Below are 21,467 nucleotides of genomic sequence, written 5' to 3' on the forward strand. Positions count from 1 at the left end.
TCATACATCACAAGGAGGTGACAAGAGGAAAAATTTAGTTCAAGATGAGTCTAATACAATAGACAAGCATGTTGATGTACTAATTAATTTAGAATAAGGGGATAACCTTATGATGAGGAGAACTTTGATCAAAGAGATAGTGAAGGTGAAGCCAAGCCAAAGAAGATCTTTATTTAGAATAAAATGCAGAATGATGGGTAAAGTATGTGGAGTCATCATTGAGTCAAGGTCTACTAGCAACATTGTGTTAGAGGAAGCAATCAACATGTTAAATCTAACAAGGATACCCCACACTAATCCTTATAAGGTCTCATGGCTAAACAAAGGCCAACATGTGTTAGTAAATGAGCAAGCATGGGTAGAGTTCTCAATTGGAAGGTAGAAGGATAAAGTTTTATGTGATGCGTTACCTATGGATGCATATCATTTTCTCCCAAGTAGACCATGGTAATTTGATCACCAAGCTATCCATGATGGAGGAAAGAACTCTTATACCTTTGAGAAGGACAAGCTGACTTTCAAAATACAATCATTGATAGAAGATGCTAAAACAAGGACAATTGGTGCAAATGTACTTATGGTGAGTGAAAAAGAGTTCCTACAAACCATGGAAGAAAGTGAAGGTATAGGCTTTGCATTGGTGTTGAGACCAAAGGAGGTAAATGAAGGTAAGGAGACTAATAGGGTAGAGTTGCCTAAGGAGATTCAAGGAATGCTACAAGCTTACCAAGGTATAGTAAGTGATGGACAACCATCAACATGACCCCCTCAAAGAGCCATAAGCCATAGGATAGACCTTATCCTAGGAGCTACCCTACCTAATAAAGCATCCTATAAGATGACCCCTCAACAAAATGAGGAAATAATAAGACAAATACAAGAACTCCTAAAACAAGGCCTAATTAGGAAGAGTATTAGTCCATGTGTCATACCTATTGTATTTAAACCAAAGAAAGGAGGAACTTGGAGGCTTTGTACAGATTCAAGAGCCATAAATAGGATAACCATTAGGTATAGGTTTTCTATTCCTAGGATTGAAGACCTAATGGACTTCCTAAGTAAAGCCAAGTACTATAGAAAGATATACTTGAAGAGTGGTTATCACTAAATAAGGATACACAAAGGAGATGAGTGGAAAATAGCCTTCAAGACTACTGAAGGGTTGTATGAATGGTTTGTCATGCCATTTGGATTGTCTAATGCCCCCTCCACATTCACGAGACTCATGAATGAAGTTCTCAAGGAGTAGATAAGTAAATTTGTAGTAGTGTATCTAGATGGTATACTAATCTATAGCAAGACATGGAGTGAGCACCTAGAACAACTTGACATGGTTTTCAAGAATCTACATGAGGAGAATTTGATGATCAACTTAGAGAAGTGTGAGTTCATCAAAACAGAGCTAGTGTACCTTGGTTTGTTCTAGCACATGGTCAACTGAAAATGGATACAAGAAAAGTGGAAGCTATAATGAATTGGCCTACTCCAAGGTCAACAACAAAGGTAAGAATTTTTCATTTTCTTTCACTATACTATAGGAAATTTATAAGGCATTTTAGTGCAATTTGTGTTTCCATGTTGGATACTATCAAGAGAGAAATGAAAACTAAGTTTGTATGGAATGAGCATGCTAACAAGAGCTTTGAGTTATTTAAGGAGAAGATAGCTAATCACCATGTTTCAATGTTGCCAAGATTTGAAAATCTTTTCACTATTGAGTGTGATGCTAGAAATGTGGCAATTGGGGTTGTTCTAAGCCAAGAGGGAAAACTAGTAGCTTTTCATTTTGGAAAGTTGAGTGAGGCTAAGAGAAATACTCCTCTTATGACCTAGAAATGTATGCATTGGTCTAAGCTCTAAGAAAGTTGAGGCATTACTTGCTTCCCAAAGAATTCATTATGTATTTAGACAACCAAGCACTTAGTTTCTTGAATTCACAAGAAAAGTTAAGTGACAAGCACATGAAGTGGGTTGAATACCTACAAGCATATACCTTCAATATCAAGCACAAGAAGGGTATTCTAAACAAGGTGGTAGATGCATTGTCTAGAAGGGCACTCACACTCCAAGAAATCTAGTTGAAAAGGATGGGAATAGATCATTTTAAGGATCTATATGTAAATGATGAGGAATTTGCTAACATATACAAGGTATGTGTTGAATACATGAATCATTTTCATAGTAGGTATGTTGAATATACTTTGCAGAGTGATCTTTTGTTTAAAGGGAATTAGTTGTGTGTCCTTAGGGGCTCTATTAGAGAGAATTTAATACAAGAAAATCATAATGGAGCTTTGAGTAGTCATTTTAGGATCATTAAGACTCAAGACCTTGTTTCAAGGTTTTATTATTAGCCTAGAATGAATCTTGATGTTAGGAGGTATGTGGAAAGTTGTGTCATATATCAAAAAGCTAAGGTCACTTCTACAAATACTAGTCTTTACCAACCACTACCAATCCCTACTAGGGCATGGGAATGTTTAATCATGGATTTTGTGGTTGGGTTACCCAAGACAAGAGGAGGCATGAATAGTGTCTATGTGGTTATAGATAGGTTTAGCAAAATGGCTCACTTTGTGCCATGCAAGACCACTCATTATTCCACTTAAATAGCCTGCTAATTCTTCAAGAAAATTGTAGAATCCATGAGCTACGTATTAGTATTGTGTCAGATAGGGAGACTAAGTTTATGAGTCATTTTTGGAAGACTCTTTGGAAAATATTGGGAACCAACTTGTCCTTTGAATCAGCCTACCATCCCCAAACTAATGATCAAATCAAGGTTGTGAATATGAGCCTTGGAAATCTTTTGAGATGTGTGACTAAGGAGTACAGACAACAAGGGATCAACTGATTGGACAAGCTGAATATGCCTACAATGATAACATAAATAGATCCATAGTGAAAATTTCATTTGAAATAGTTTATGGACTACATCCTAGGGGTGTCTATGAGTTGAGATATTTGAAAGATGGAGGGAAGCAAAGAGGATATGCTAATGATTTTTCATTTTCCATGAAAGAGGTTCATGAAACAATGAGGAAAACATTGATAGAGAACACCATGAAATATAAAAGCAAAGGTGGATGAAAGTAGAAGGTTAGTTGAGTTCAATATTGGTGACTTAGTCATGGTGCATCTTAACAAGTCAAGACTGAAGAAGGGAGTCCCTGACGAGCTACAGATGAAGAGAATAGGATCTTGTCCTATATAAGCTAAGTATGGTGACAATGATTTCAAGGTTGAACTGCAAGAGGATAGTGGACTATCCCCAATCTTCAACATTACAAAATTAGTTCATTATAAAGGACCATATCAAGAAGTGGATCATAATCTTCATGAAGTGTTTAGAGATGTGGAAGATCTCCAATTACCTATTGCTATAACTATAGGACCGGATAACATACTGGATACAAGAGTCTATAAAAAGAATAGAACCAAGGAATACAAGGAACACTTGATAAAGCAGCATGGACAGATGGATGTTGATGTACTATGGATAAAGGAATAAGATTTCAAGAAGTTATGGATTGATCCAAATATGATTGATCTATTCATTTTGGGGAGGATGGTGTAAGAGCACACCTAGGAAACCTCCATTGTTTGAAAGATTTTTGGCTTGTACTTGACTCTAGCCAAGTCAAGAGCATAGATTAGGTTGGTTTTAGACCTTAGAAGGTCATTTTCACTATTGGCTAGGTGAGTTAGTCATTAGGACTAAGGTCACACAAATAGCCATTGCTAGTTGTTATTTCAATTTCTTAGTTTGTAGAGAAAATAATGAGTTGGAGTCTTTAAATGTGTCCTAACACATAGAATAGGTGTAAAAGATGCTTTAAGCTCATTTATGTGGTTTTTGAATCAACCTAGAGGGGTTAGAGGTCCTAGAAAAAAGGATAATGGCATAAATGCAAAGATGCCAAATGTTGTCAAAAAGTTGTCATGACAACATTTGTAATTTATTGCAAATGTTGCATGTGACTCAGTTACCTTGGATCCCCAAAATTTGAGGAATGGATAATCCACTAAGATGGCCTAAAAACTAGGGGAAAGGCATCTACTACTTATTGAAGGCTCAATATCAAGTTGAGAGGTTGCATTGTAAGAAGTTTTTGTGGAAACAAGAGAGACTGTGACTGTGATTAGTGTACAGATCAAGTATTTTCATCTTGAGTGATGCTATATGGATTGAAGGAGTAAAAATTACATTATATTCATGTAATAGGACTAGTTTTGAGTGTTTTTCATTTTTTTCACTTATAGTTTAGTTGCTTTAGTAAATTGGTTTTCATATAGCCTGTTCACTAGATCTGTGCTGACCAGTCTACAAAGAAATGGCTCCCCCATGAAATCTAACCATGGAAAATATCTAAAGGTAGATGGAAATGTTAGGTGTTTCATTATTGTACATATTTATAGGATTTAGATTTGTGGAAGTTCAAGGAGTTATTTTTTAAACTCATGCCCTAGGCGAGCTAGGAATGCTTAGTTAGAGGTTTGGCAGTGTTGAAACAAGTGATTAATTTTAGGGAATGAAAGGGATGTATAGAAAAAGTAAAAATCTAGGAAGGGGATAGTCATATCTTGATATATCCTAGATATTTAGGTCTTACCAATCCATTTAGATAAGTTTCCAAACAAGTTTGTAGTCTAGTCTTAGGAAATAGGCCTTTTAGTCCTATTTGACCTACATAATAGGAATCACCTATATAGACAACTTAGGCTTTCAAGACCTACAAAATCATTTATAAAATCCAAAAGGGTGTTTGAATCTAGAGTTTTTTAACTAGTTTGTTTTGAGATTTTTTGAAAGAAAGAGGAATTAGTCAATTCTAAGGCCTAATTGTAGCTAGGCCTAGTTAGGCTTCTAAGAGACAAAAACTTGAAATCGTTAAGGAAGAGGATGAAAAATATTTCCAAATGGACACAAATGGAAGAAAATGGAGTGAACTCATGTCCATGGATGACCTTACAATGGAGAATGAAGTTTGTGAGCAAGTTGCATGTAGAGCTCTCTAAGTGTGTGTGTAGAGAAGAGTACTAAACTAGTGTGTTGGTCTTCTAAGGGTAAGCACAAAGGATAAAACTCTTGGAGTAGATTTTGGATTGGTGTTAGTTAATCACCTAAGCCAATCAAGGACCTAGGTAGATAGCTAGGTGCCTAGAAGAAATAATCTAGGTCTCTAAAGGAGCAGCGCAAGCAACCCTTGGAACACTCACACTAGCTTCTTAGTGAATTTGGCATCCAATAGTCGATAGGAAGGAAATCAAAGGACCATCCACTAATTGATAGGAAGGCAATCAAAGGACAAGCTATAGAAGATTATTTGGTTGATGCACCCTTAGTCATTGATCACCCTCTCATTATGGAGTTTCTATATGATCATCTCTACATAATAGAGGAACAACCATCATGGAAGCTATACTTTGATGGATCTTACACATCCCATGGCTTTAGAGTAGGCATACTATTGGTCATCTCACAAGGTGACTACATTCCTAGGTCCTTTAAACTCTAGCTCTAGTGCACCAACAACATCATAGAGTATGAAGCTCTTATTGAAGGACTCAAGATAGTTGTTGAATCAAAGATTGTAGAGCTACAGGTCTTTGCAGACTCACAACTAATTATCAAGAAAGTCCTTGATGAGTACTAGACAAAGGATGATAAAATTAAACCCTACAAAGAATTAGTTGATAAGTTAAAACAACATTTCATTCAACTCCAATTCAAACAAGTGCCTAGGTTACAAAACAAGGCTATAGATGCCATGGCCACTATTGGTTCACTCTTGGAGATCCCTCAGGAAGCCACATAGTATGAATTCTTAGTTGAGTAGCTACACAAGCCTACATACAAGAATTATGAATTGGCATGGGTATGCATCTTGGTTGGTCCTCAATCCCCATGGCACCACAAAATTCACCCTTATCTTAAAAATGGTATCATATCTCCTCAGCTCACAATAACCTAATGCCAAAACCTTATTCGCAGAGCATCCTGCTATACTATCATAGCTAACACCTTATATCATTGATGTTATCATGATACTCTCTCTTGGCGTTTAGACCAAAATGAGGTTGCAATGGCTCTCAAAGAATTACATGTTAGACTTTGTGGTGCTCACACAAGCAATATAGTCCTAGCCAAAAAAATACTCAGAGCTGGATACTACTGGCCTACCATACAACATGATGCTTGTGACTTTGTCAAAATGTGTCTACATTTTCAAGATCATACAAATTTACTATGAGCTCCAGCTCAAGATCTTCAACCCATTGCACCACCCTAGCTATTTGCATGTTGGGGGTTCAACCTTGTTTGTGTTATTGTACCTCTATCTTCATAAGGTCACAAATGGATAATCACAGCAATAGATTACTTCACCAAGTGGGTAGGGGCAAGCTCACTTGTCACTTCCATAAGAGTTCAAGTTTCCAAGTTTATCCTCTACCACATTATATGTTCCTTTGGTATCCTTGCTACCATTTTTAAAGATCATGTAAGTAACTTTGAAAACCTCAATATGGAAGAGTTGTGCACCTCCCTCCACATTCATCATGAATTTTCCAGCTCCTACTTCCCATAAGGTAATAGTTAGGCTAAGGAAACTAACAAAACACTACTCAAGATCCTTAAGAAAATTGTCAATGATTCTAGCTACAATTGGCATTTACAAATCAACCCCGACTTATGGGCTTACCATACCTCATTTTGTACATCCACAGGAAAAACCCCATACTCCATAGTCTATGGTGTTAAAGTAGTCCTACCTACTGAAGTTGAACTCCCCTCCTTGAACATTTATTTATGGGGATAAATATCATATGAGGATTACAAAGTAGCTAGACTTAATTGATGAAAAAGGGCAATAGGCCTACGACCATCTCACAGTCTATTAAAATTGCCTCAAGTGCAACTTCATCAAAAAGGTTCACCCATGACAATTTCAAGAAGATGACATGGTCCTCAAAGAAAATGTGAAAGTCTAGGAAAACTGAGAAAAGAAAGGCAAGTTTGAGCCCACATGGCTTGGTCCATATGTTGTCACGACATCTTTTAGCTCTTGAGCTTATCAGCTATCAACCCTAGAAGGTGAAGTAATGAATGATCCCACCAACATCATTCACCTCATGAAGTTCTATGCTTAAGATCCTCAGTGTGTCCTACTAGTCCTGCAAAAAGACCCCAAAAAGAAAAAAAGAAAAAGAAAGAAAAAGAAAATAGTAAAAATAAATAAGTGTCCAATGGTGGAAACTTGGCAATTCAAGCACCTTGGATAGGAACCTTGTTGAAAAATTGGCAAATAGGCGTCATGCATACTTGGTATTCCCATTATCTATTAGTGATCTAGATTTGCTCACTATCTCCCTCCATATCTCGTCGCTCATCTTTCCATTTGTCCAAAGTGTTCCAAAGATTCAATTACCACCCTACCACCATCACTATCCTCATCCCTAATTTTGGAAATCAAATCATAGTAGTGTATTATATCATGAACAATTCCCATATGTATCATACCCATATATCCTAAATCCTATATCATATCTCAAGTATTAGATATGTATTGTATCCATGTATGATATTCGATGTATCTCACCTCCTATAACATATCTGTATAATCCAACCACCTTGTAAAATATTGTATCATACCTTGTTTCATTCTATCTCCTCTTCCTGAACTTCTTCCCATTGTAATCTATCATATTCGTATTACTATCCTATCATACTGAGATTTTTGTATAATGCTCCTTATAAATAACATGGTCAATCAGTTGTGCATCCCCCAAAGTCAGTCCTTAGCTTTGTACCATTGTGTATCTCTCACCTCTTCATGTTAGTTAGTGTTTGATCAAAATTTGAAGTCCTCTTAGCCGTGCATTTCAGAATGACCTCCAATGAGATTCCTTGTCATTGAAAGAATTATGCTAAGAAAGGTTATAATTTCCAAACTTTTCATCACTCCAAATACTACCAAAAGGTCCTTGTAGGATGCATCCTTCCACATGTCTAATCTTGGTCCTTCAGTATCCAATCCTACCAATCTCTTTGGAAAAGGTTACTTTCTAATGGATTTATTCTTTCTTTCAATATTGGATTTCAATTTTGGTTCTTGAAATATCTTTTCCAAGCAATTTGGTCATTCCCTCTTCATGGTCATTATGATCTTTTATATCATGGTTTGTTATGAATGGGGTAATTAGAGCTCAAGATTTTGATTAGGGCCTTTTCTGCCTATGAGTCATATTGATGTGACCCTTGCACATTCCAATCGTATGATCATTTTTTATCACATGGTGTAATTGGGAAATATCATTTTCTTTTGGATCACCCAGTATTGTTTCCACTCTGATTCCCTTGGGATTCATGTGTGATACTAGGGAAATCCCTATGTGCCTATTTTGAGTCAATCCTATGTAATATTGGTGAAAAAGCCTTGATGTTCTTAGTAATCTTGGCATATCCCCAATATTCCCATATCAAAATAAGTGCTCAAACTATATAGTGGTACTTCTTTATGAAGTACCCCACCTTCAAGCTTCAAGCATCAAAAATCCCCACCTCACTTTATAAAATTAACCTACCAACACCTACATATTCCTATCTTATGATACCCACCTTTCCTACCTATTTTACTATTTATCTTTTTCCAAAAGCATCCCTAGTCCCTCGCTTTTCCTATCAATCCACAAGTCCAATCCAATATCTCTCCCCAATATCTCTCTCTCCCATCCTCACCCCTACCAACTCTCCCTAAGATCTCCTACAAACACCTACATTCAAAGTTGTGTATATTTATCTCCACCCCAACCGAAGCTATGGTTGATTAGTGATATGCTACACATCCATCCTACCTATCCTACTACACCCACATGTGTTTCCCTATCATCCTACTTGTATTTTGTATCATTTCTACTCATCTCTCAACTCAATATCATGATCTTTTTCATTTTACACCATCCTTTTTCATTATCATATTTTTAGGTTCATTCTTGTCATTTTCCATTATCATAGTTTTAGCTTCATTTTTATCCTTTTTCCATTATCATAGTTTTAGGTTCATTCTTATCATTTTCATCATCATAGTTTTAGATTCATTTTTATCCTTTTCTATTATCATAGTTTTAGGTTCATTTTTATCCTTTTCCCTTATCATATTTTTAGGTTCATTTTTATCATTTTCCATTATCATAGTTTTAGGTTCACTTTTATCCTTTTCCATTATCATAGTTTTAGGTTCATTTTTATCCTTTTCCATTATCATAGTTTTTAAGTCCATTTTCCATCATCATAGTTTTTAGGTTCCTTTCTAGTGTCATTTTCATCATCATAGTTTGGCATTCATTTTTATCCTTTTCCATCATCATAGTTTAAGGCTCATTTATATCTTTTTCCATTATCATAGTTTTAGGTTCATTTTTATCCTTTTTCATCATCATAGATTTTAGGTCCATTATCATTTCCATCATCATAGTTTGTATGCTCATTTTATTTATCATTTGCACCGTCATAGTTGTTAGCTTCATTTTCCTCATCCTTTTTTATCATCATAATTTTTTAGGTTCATTTTATGTTATCCATTTGACATCATCATAATATTTTCATCAATTAGAATCATTTTTATCATACATCTCATCTAAAGCATCACATACTGCATTATAAAGTATCAGTAACATCATGCACATCATACATCTCATATAGAAATATCACTTCTTGCATCACAAAATGTCAATATAATCATGCATATCATATATCTCATAATCCACCATCACATCCTGCATAACACATATTAGTCCATCTCATACATCTATCCTCATCCATCTCATAAAAATATATAATAAACAATCACATAAGACATAGTACTAATTACATATTACTCATTACAAACATATCCCACCCCAAAGAATGCTCATCATATATATACCATATCCTCAAAAAATAAAGAATGCATCACCCATCCTGAAAGAATACAAAATGTCCATCTTAAGTCCAATACAGTGTCTATATTGTACACATATTCATACATATACATCTGGGTCTATACCCACAAAAATACATCTCAAAATACATCAAAAATCCTGTGCATCATCAAAACTATAACATATCATTGCTCATCTATGTCCTTGCCCATCACTTCCTTGTAGTGTCTCTCATGTTTGTAGTTTGAACCTTGTTATATTTTGATTTCAGAGATAGTTGATACTCATGATATGTTACTTTTGAGATGACCCGAGGGTCGAATGTTATATCTTGATTTCAGTATCATAGATGTTTCACTACTATGTTGTTTAGTTTGTCATATTTTCATGTTGATGTTGTAGATGCTTAAAATCATCTCTAAACACTATATTAATTAATTTTAATATTGCCCATGACATTGTAATTAATTATTAATTAATTAATTATATTGCTCACATTCTTCTACTTATTTACTTCAATTATTTTAATTAAATGAGTTCATTCTCTTAAGTATCTAAATCTAATTTAAATACTTCTAACCTTAATGTGTTAAATCTCATTTAATTTAATTTTAAGCCTAACCTAGAGCCTAGCCTATAACCATCATTGTCATCCTCTTAAGCCTACTTCTTCTCTAATCTCACTTAATCATTCCTAATCATCTCCCTAATCCCCCTCATTAGCCTCAGAGTGTGCTCACACATGTGTGAGATAGCATGCCTACACACTCTTGTCTCCCACTCTTCTTCTCAAGTTTTCTCACACATGTGTGAGAAAACTTTGAATTCTTGACCATTTGCATGGCTTGCATGTCACCTTATGTGGCATCTACATGAATGCCACCTCACCAAGGCCTCCCTCAAGCCTATAAATAGAGGGCTTGTCTCAAGCATTTGGCATCTCTCATTTTTATTGCATTGTTATCATGTTGGTTTGAGATTTGAGTTTGCATTCATAGTTTGAGCTTTCATGGTAGTTTGAGCTTGCATTAGTAGAGTTCTCATAGTGATTTTTTAGGTTCATACTAATCATTTGGTAGCTGATTTAGTTTGCATCTTGCATTGTTCATTTAGTTTTCTTCATGCATTTGCATTTCCATTCGATAGCTTACATTCTTATTTAGTTTCCTTTATTGCATATCATCTTCATTATTGAATGCTTTCAAAGATGGTTTTCTCCATAGCCATTTCTTGAAGTGTTCTTCATCCCACATAGCTTAAGATCTTAGTGCATTTTCATTCACATTTGCATTCACACTTGCAGTCACACACTCAAGAGATTCATTTATTGTTGTGTTTGGGAGAGCACACCAAATATACCCCCATCTTAACACACCAACAAGGTCTCTTATGGGTGTCTTTGTTGAGCTATAGAGGTGGCTGGAAGATTGGGTTTGTTAGCTGCTTAGGGTTGCAAAACCCAAGCAAGCATTAGTTAATATTTTTTTCTTTTCATATTGATGAATCTTTGATTCATTTTTAAAAATTTTAGCTAATGTTTGTTTGTTAACCCATGCTCCTAACAAGTCACATTTTCTAGCACACATTTTGGCATGCTCGATGGGACTCACGTCCCTGGTTTCATTTCAAAAATCTATAAACAACCTTGGTTCAGTCATAAAGCATCACATTGTTGTCTCTGTAGGTCATAGCATCATCTGAGATTGTCGTTTTCACAAACCAGCGTCTATGCTCTTTAGCATTTACACAGTAGTTCAAAACAATACTTGCATTTTCACTTAAACCATTATGTCGTCTATGCAGATCAACGTCTCTGCATGCTAGCATCTACATATATTGCCATCTCTGCATTTTCTCTATTTTTAAAAAATATTCTATTCTATTATCTCCAAATTTTGTTTTGTCATCTCTGCTTCGAAGATTGTCGTCTTCGTTGTGGGCGCACTAAATTGTTGTCTGCGCTTCTATTCTGTCATCTACGCTTTTTCGACGATCTCTTATTTTGTCATCTTCACTTTTTTGGCATCTAAACTATTTTCTGCACTTTTTGGTGATCTACTTTGTTGTCTGCAATTTTTTGGCAACCTATTTTGTCGTCTGCAATTTTTTGGCGACCTTCTATTCTGTCATCTGCACTATTTTGTCGTCTACATGATTTGTCGTCTCTGAATTTTGTCGTCTCTACCTACATTCTGTCGTCTGCAATTTTTTTAATTTTTGTTTTATTTTATTTTTTTTAAGTATAAATCAAATTTTGACTTTTGGTGGTTCCGTGGAATTGAGGTCATTCTAAGCCTATTCATGTATAGAAAAAAATATTTAAAAAGTTAAAATAAAATTTTACCATAGTTAGCCTTAATTTTTGAGATTTTGTTGAAGCTAATTAACTTGTTTATTGTAGCATTGTAGATGGAAGCATTTTAAACACCTAACCATATTTTTTTGCAAGTTTTTCTTAATATTTATTACTCTTGGGGAATTAACCTTGAAAGACTTAAAACAAAAACAATAGTGATTTTTATCACTAAAGAAGTTTGTAGTGATTCTTATCACTTTAAACTAAGGGGTTAATGAACTTGTATGTTTAATCACTTTCATTCAAATGTATGACGCAAGTTAATAAGTAAACCCTAAACACACTCTTGAATGCCTAAAGAAAAACTTTTGTGAATGCTCGCACTTTTTTTGGAATGCATATTTAGGATAGCAAACATTTGGACTTGGTGCTTAAAAGGAATTCACACTATCTTGAATGTATTAAGGGACAATTGACATGTATGCCTAGGCTAGACAACATTTGAAATTGATTCTTAAAATGAAGTCACACACTCTTGAATGCCCTAAAGAAAATTGATTTCATTTTCAACATTTTTGTTTACGCACACTCGCTTCACTTTGTTGTTGATGAATCTGCGCTTTCATTTATGTTGACGACAATTTCAAGTTGGAAAGAATATTGTATATTTTAATCACATGTGTCTTCAAGTAGATTAGAAAATCTAAAGTTTCATCAGGAAAGAAGGCGTATTTTTGAACCCCAAGGCCACTTACGTATTCTCTCCCCTCGCACCTTCAGGTGATCTTGGGTGCACAAGAAATAAGTGGTCTTATTTTAATTTTTTAGGAGGCCTGCTTGGAAATTTCATCACCCCTTGGGATGACCTCAACTCCAATGTTCTGGCGGAGTATAAATAACAGGAGGTGAATCGAAAAACACCTCTCTTGAAAGAAAAATATTGTCACTCTTGGCTAAGCCAAAAAGAACTTTATACCTTTGGGAAGTGAAGGAGGAGATTTGGGTTACCATCTCCCCCCGGCTGTGTGGCAGTATTTTCTTTCATCTAGAGATTTGGGCCTCACGTACCTTGCGTATATCAAAGACTCCCTCTAGTTGATCCTTGTACATCCTAGTTGCAACCTCATCGGATTGTTGGTGTGTTTGACGTGCTTGAGTGTTCAAAAACCTCCCCATTTGAAGGGGACAAACACCATCTAAACCCGCCTTGTATATATTTCATTGTTTGATTTTGCATCTCAAAATTGAAAAATCCAAAAACATCATAAAACGTAAAACTCCAAAAAAATCATAAAACTTTAAAAATCCAAAAAAATCATAAAACTTCAAAAATCCAAAAAAAATCAATTTTTTTTCAAAAACAACAAAAAGAAGCTCTCATTTTCTCCATCACTTCTTCTATCCATCCATCTCATCATCATCATGCATCTCTTGTCTTAATCACATTCTTAATCATTCAAATCTTTCCTCAAAATCTTAATCATCTCTATTCATCCAAATCATTTCCTCATTTTCTTAATCATTCAATCAAATCCCTAATCTTCATCCTAATCATGGTTCATAATCCACATCAAGATCCAATTCCATCATTCAATGACTCATCCTCATGATTCTTAATCCAATCCCTTGTCAAATTCATTCTTTTCTAATCAATTCTTAATTCAATCCATTTACATCTTCTTCCATAATCAATCTTTCTAATTTCATTCATGTCTTCTTCTAATTCAACTTTGCGTCACATCTTCTACTTTGGACATAGGAGTGTAGTCATACACATTGGACTTTCATTCAAATCTCACATATACTTATTTGCAATATCATAGGGCTTTTATCAAATCAAAATCAAACCCTCATCAATATCAATATCACATCAAATCAAAATCAAATCAAATCAATATCAAGTCCAATTCAATTCGGATCAAATCAAGTCAAAGTCCAAAGCTCCTAGTCCTAAGTCCATCATCGAATCTTTCATCACTCTTCATCTAACATCTATGGATCTAAATTTTCTTAATCAAATGGTTGATGATCTTCACCGACAATATGGAGTTATACCTCCTATTCAACCTGCATATCAAATCCATCCTCAAAACTTCATATCCAACTCTCATCCATCTCATGTTCATTATTCTTCTACCTTTGACAAGGGAAATCCACCTCATTACCCTTCCACTACATATGATTCCATTCATAGCCCACACAATTCCTTCAACACAAATGACCTTGCCAAGGAAATAGAGCAATTAAAGAATTATATTTTAGCAAGTCAATAGAAAGAGGCCACCTTCCATGCCATGTGTCATCTTTCCCCATGTTTCAAAGATCATAGTCCTCATGTCCCATCGAACTCCAACCCTCCATGCAATCCCCTACCCATCGTTCCCCCTTCACACACTCCTAATCCTCCAAAAGCATCCCCGCCACCTCATAAGGGGTATTTCTCATCATTCTTGGCTAAGTGTAAAATACAAAATGAAGTAGGCCAATCACGCAAAGTGATATCCGTAATTCCATCTCAAGACCTTCCTCCAAAGCATGACATTATAGATTCATCTTCTCCTCTAGATCCAAGCATTTCTCCATCCCCTCATTGCCTTCTCCCTCAAGATCCATCTATCCCTCCTAGTCTATCTCATGATTCCCTTCCTAATCAAGATCAAGACATTCCATGTACTACACACCTTACTGATTCCACTCCATCTCATGATGAAGTTCCTTCCACCCCATCCACTAATATTCCTCCATATCGAGATCAAATCACTCTATCTCATGGCTCCATTCTGTCCACTCCAGTCAATGATCCTATTCCATCTCATGATCCATGCATTCCACTCCATGATCCTCTTCTAAGTCAAGATCAAAGCTCTCCTTCATTTTCCTTTCATGATCCCACCCCATCTCCAAATCCTATTATACCTCATAATCCCCCTTGCGATCCTACTCTTCCACACGATCCTATCACACATATCCCATCCACTCATGAACCCCATCTACATGGACTCACATCTTGTGTTGAAAATAATAAGTATCCCATTGAAGAAAACATGGCTCAAGATGTTGGTACACCTTCCACTTCTTCCAAATCTAAAGCTACTCCTTCCAAGCCTAAAGCTTTCCATCATTCCTCTTCCAAATCCATTTTAGGACCTTATATCCATATTCCCATTCCTTCCTCACTTCCATCTATTCTAGGTCCTTATATTCCACTGCCAAATCCTTCATCCCCTCCATCCATTTTGGGTCCTTACGTACATCCATCCATCATATCCATGTCTACCATTTCATTCCCTCAGGGTCCTAATAAAGATCAACAAAGGCACACATCCTTGAATTCCTTCCAACGTTCATCATCCCTAAGATCTCCACCCCATTTACCTTTATTCACCCATACCATACCCAATGGAAGCAAATTGGATGCTAAAGAAAAAGAAAATAAAGCCAAACATCCACAAAAATCCAAGGATCAACATGTCCCCTCTAAAAGACATGTTCAAGAAAAGAAAAATCTGATCCAAAGCAAAATCAAAAGGCCACAAAGGCTGAAAATCAAAAATGCAAAAATTTTGTGGATACCAAAGCTACTTAATGTAGCAGTGAATCTCAAAGAAAGATTAAAAATGACATCCAATTTTGCTAATCCAAAGGCTTCCCTCATTCATAAATCACCCAAGTTTCCATCTCCTTCATCCATTTTGGGTCCTTATATACCCAAATCCACCATCTTAAATCCATCACCTCCTTCATCCATTTTGGGTGCCTATATCCCAAAATCCAAACTAACATATCCTCCACAATTTCCTCCTTTCCATCACCCTTCAAGGTGTGTGCCAATGATGATCTTTCCACCTCCTTCATCCACTCATTCACAAGTCTTCCAACCTAGCATCCATCAACCATGTCTTCCTCCCACCCACTCCACCACCTTACTCCAAACCTTTTCATAAGTCATTGTCCTCCATGCGCTATCCTACCAACATCTATGAGCAAATAGTAAAAATTCCTTGAAAATAACAAAAAAAAAAAAAAATTAATCAAGGGACACTGTCCATATATCTAGATGTTTGAGTCCTCCCTTCCTCCTCCTATCATGTATCCATTGTCTTACAATTCCACTTATTCCTCCATTCACTTTTCCTCTTCCACTTGCACTCTACACTTGGGGCAAGCTCCATCTATACCACATTGCCTTACACATCTTCCATACTTCCATAATCCTTCCATACATTTGATCTTGACATGCTATCCATATCTTACATTGCATAGTCCTTGTCATGTTCATTCATCCATTTTCCATCCATACTCCTACATATTTCCATCTCCCTTTCATATGTCCTTGATCTTGGTTAGCCCATCTGTCCCATCCATTTCATATCCCACATTTCCTCCATACCCTTCATATCATTATCCCTTTTTCACACCCTCCCTCCCATATCCCTTGTTCATTCCATTTTCATACCCATGCTCATGATCACTATTAGAGGAACACTACCAAAATGATTATACATGCTTTGGAAGAAGACATGCCTTCTCTTCCTCCATACGCTAGCCTTCGCACCCTCTTTCCATTTTCAACCTTTCCCACCATATTTTCCACCATATTCCTATCCTTGGTATGGGGAATTGGGACTCCTTTGAAACATGGTCTTTGGTTCTGCATTTTTTGACACCATATCATTTGGCCCCTCATACCCTTTCACCATTCCTTTCATCCACCAACTCACATTGCTTTTCCTCCATTTTCCATCCCTTGGTTATTCCTTGTCATTGGTTCTAACCCATTCTACCTTCCATCAATTTTTACTTCTTCCAATCCTTCAATCAGTTCATTTCTCCTCTAATCTAATCATATTCCCTTCTTCTAATCATTTCATTCAAATCAATTCCATAATCAATTCCTTCAATTTTTCCATCTATTTGCATATACCTTGATCAAATTTCTAGTCTTCCATTCAACACACTTTCCTCTATCAAACATTTATCACTTTCTCTCTTGCATTCCCCTTCCATTCCAATTCAATTCATCTATCATCTTATCATATCTTATCCACATTCTTCTATTTCTCTTATGACACTAAGCTTCAACCCATCAAACTGAGCTTATCAAATAGTGATTACAAACAAACTTACACAAATTCAAACTAAGACTACAAGATTTAAGAACATTGTTCCTTTCACACTATTGCCATGAACAATCACATAAATTTCAATACAATTCAATCAAACAATGAATTTTTTCCTTACAAGATGAATCCTTCCTACACAGGCTTAACAAATTTCACTATCAAAAATAAGTTCATGGCAAGAATTGGGAATTGAATGACTACTTGGTCATAAAGTCTTTTTGATGATTTTATCTTTGTGTGTCAGTGATGGCCTCTCCATGTGTGCCTCGATCTTCACTATCTTGGTATCATTTGAATGGCTTAACTTGATTACACGTGTCATTTTGCAAAATGATCTATTTTCATGATTCTTTAGCACATCTATGTCAATTTCAAGTTATGGTTATGCATTGCTCACTGGGGGCAATGGGTTAGCACACTTTCCACCAAGATCCCTAACAAGACTTTGGGTATGCCCAAACCTCTCCAGTGGGTATATGTCATTTGTTCCATCATGACTCTGAAACCTACATCTGTTGTGTTGAGAGTCTAGTCTATGCAAAGGAATATTTTCATCTATGCTACTATAGCATTTGATGCATAACTCCTCTTGCAATATCAAAATAAGGTGTGCTCTCCCATATGAACACAATTGAATCTCATGCATTCATGTAGTTAAGTTGCATTTAGATTAATCATTATCCACTTCACCCCACTTCATGTCAAGCTTGCCAACAAGTCATGCAAGGTCATCTTTTAAGCCTTTTCTCTTTCCCTTTTTCTTCCCGTGTGTATTTTCGAGAAAATGGGGCAAAATATAGTCATTTTCACCCCATTTCCTTGAGGGGGCACCCTCCTCCTCTGTCGTCGCCATAGGACTCCCACCTTCTCTAGGGCAACCTATATTTTCTTTTCTTTGATGTGATGTTGTTTCGACATCACATCAAAGAGGGGCAAAATGTAGATGCTTAAAATCATCCTTAAACACTATATTAATTCATTTTAATATTGCCCGTGACGTTGTTATTAATTAATTAATTATATTGCTCACATTCTTCTACTTATTTAATTCAATTATTTTAATTAAATGAGTTTATTCTCTTAAGTATTTAAATCTAATTTAAATACTTCTAGCCTTAATGTGTTAAATTAATTTAACACATGATCCTCCATGTTTCCCCATTTTTAAATAAATTTTATTTATTTAAACCCTCACATCCCATTAATTCCTCTAAACCCATTATAAAATTAAATCTCATTTAATTTAATTTTAAGCCTAACCTAGAGCCTAGCCTATAACCATCATTGTCATCCTCTTAAGCCTACTTCTTCTCTAATCTCACTTAATCATTCCTAATCATCTCCCTAATCCCCCTCATTAGCCTCAGAGTGTGCTCACACATGTGTGAGATAGCATGCCTACACACTCTTGTCTCCCACTCTTCTTCTCAAGTTTTCTCACACATGTGTGAGAAAATTTTGAATTCTTGACCATTTGCATGGCTTGCATGTCACCTTATGTGGCATCTACATGAATGCCACCTCACCAAGTCCTCCCTCAAGCCTATAAATAGAGGGCTTGTCTCAAGCATTTGGCATCTCTCATTTTTATTGCATTGTTATCATGTTGGTTTGAGATTTGAGTTTGCATTCATAGTTTGAGCTTGCATTAGTAGAGTTCTCATAGTGATTTTGTAAGTTCATACTAATCATTTGGTAGCTTGTTTAGTTTTCATCTTTCATTGTTCATTTAGTTTTCTTCATGCATTTGCATTTCCATTCCATAGCTTACATTCTTAGTTAGTTTCCTTTATTGCATATCATCTTCATTATTGAATGCTTTCAAAGATGGCTTTATCCATAGCCATTTCTTGAAGTGTCCTTCATCCCACATAGCTTAGGATCTTAGTGCATTTTCATTCACATTTGCATTCACACTTGTAGTCACACACTTAAGAGATTCATTTATTGTTGTGTTTTGAAGAGCACACCAAACATACCCCCATCTTAACACACCAACAAGGCCTCTTATGAGTGCCTTTGTTGAGCTGTAGAGGTGGCTGAAAGATTTGAGTTTGTTAGCTGCTTTGGGTTACAAAACCCAAGCAAGCATTAGTTAGTGTTTGTTCCTTTCATTTCGATGAATCTTTGATGCAATTTCAAGGTTCTTAGATAATTTTTGTTTGTTAACCCATGCTCTTAACAGGTCACATTTTTTAGCACACAAATGCCATTTTGAGATAACAGTAGGTCTATGATGATATTTGGTTAGTTGTTGTTTTGGACATATCTCTAATTTGATTATATGTGGATTTATGCTATGCTGATTTACTTCATTCTTGTTTCATTATGCTTTATGTGAACATAAGTGATGTAAATGTATTATTTCAGTATAATTGAGTAAATGGTTAAATTATGTATTTAATGCATTTATTACTTCGGCTATGATATTATATGTAATTGCACTTGATCATGTGTTTTAGTGTGTAGGATTTATATCCCTGGTAGTGGCACGTGGAGTTAGTGTTTCAACTATTCATATTTTACTGATGTTGTCCTTGTATGGTTGACATATCCTATTTAAATGTTTAATTGCACCTTCCAGTTATTTGTTAAATCTGGACTCATTTGCATTATGTGATTAGACCAATGAGTGTGTTTGTGCATTTAGAGTTTCTCATTGTCAAAAAAGTTGTTAAGGAAATTTTGTGATTTTGGGTTTTCAGGCTTTAAATTTTATTGAATTTAATTTATGTCAGCTTTGCCATAAATGAATTCCTATTACTAGGAATAGCCTATTTTTTTTTGGGTGGATTTGGAGTCCAGCTAGTCTAACTAGCTATTTACCCTAATCGATTATTCACTCAAAAAGTGATTAAGTATTGAAAGAGAAATTTGATTCCTCACTTCTCATTTTTGTAATTTGGAAAATTGAGAGCATTTTCTAAAATCCTTTTTTGAAGGATTAGTTTTTTGTTCATTGTGAGAGCTACAGGTGTGTGATCTTCGTGATGATGGACTCGTTGGATCCAACTTGGGGAGACCTGGCTTCGCCATAATTTTCAGCCATATTTGTGGGTTATTTATTTTACTTGGCTATTTTCTATTTTAGCCCTTTTGGCTGTCAGGTAGGGCTTTCTTATTTTCATATTTAGACTTTGTTTCTGGTTTTATTTCTGGTAGTTGTTTGTTTGGAGGCTAAGAACTAGTGTTCCCCTCCATTTTTGTTTGTTGGTTATGCCTAATTGGTTGTGTATGAATTTTTTCCCAGTCTTTGGGATGAGGGTTTGGGGTTTTGCACCATTATGCTGGTCATTTTTCCATACAGTGTCTGAACCCAAATTTTATTGGATTTTCAAGGCTTTTGTGCCCAAAGACCAAATGGGTTTTAATTTTGGGGTTTTTGCCTCATTTTGTGTGTCACCCTATTTTCTTGGGTTTTCTAGGCATGATATTGGTCGTGGACCTAGATCATCTGTTAGAATGCTAGTTAGATCATTATTGCAATTTTATGTTGCATCTGTCCTCTTGAATTTGTTTCAGTTGAGTGTGTTTTTGCATTATGTTCTCATCCAGTTTTTGTGTTAGGATCTTCATGATGGTGGTGTGCCACACACAAAAATGTGAACATGCATTTATCGGGTGACTTGTGAGGCTCGATCTTCTACAGTACTTCCAAAAGTTATGATCATTTGGGTTGGGTTGTGAATGTGCATGCCTATGGACACTCATCGTTGGATGAGCATGGGTAGGGTAGAGTAGCATATGGAGGGGGCTTCTATCTCTGTAGCCTGGTGTCCATGTCTAGTGCATTTGCATGTAGAAGCTTTATGCAAGTGATAACTAAATAAAATATTGGGTGGTAATAAATTTAAGATAATTAAAGTGGATTGTGTGCCTTCCATTGGGGAGAGTAGCTGCCAATACTAGCTTTGGTTTTTCAATGCTAAGAAACTCTCCATGATGTTAGCCCCTACATAGTAGCCCATTGAATGTCTGATTAGGACCTATTGTACTTACATTGTCTCATGATTTTGGTTTTAGTCATCATTACTGTCTAGCATGAGTGTTAGCCATGGACGTTTGTTTTATGTGTGTTTGTGGTTGGATCATTATCTCTATCAGCACGGTGAATGTGGACCTATGGG

The sequence above is a fragment of the Cupressus sempervirens genome, chromosome 5, assembly GCF_028749045.1.
Source record: "Cupressus sempervirens isolate cs-2001-9-10 chromosome 5, ASM2874904v1, whole genome shotgun sequence".
Classification (NCBI taxonomy): Eukaryota; Viridiplantae; Streptophyta; class Pinopsida; order Cupressales; family Cupressaceae; genus Cupressus; species Cupressus sempervirens.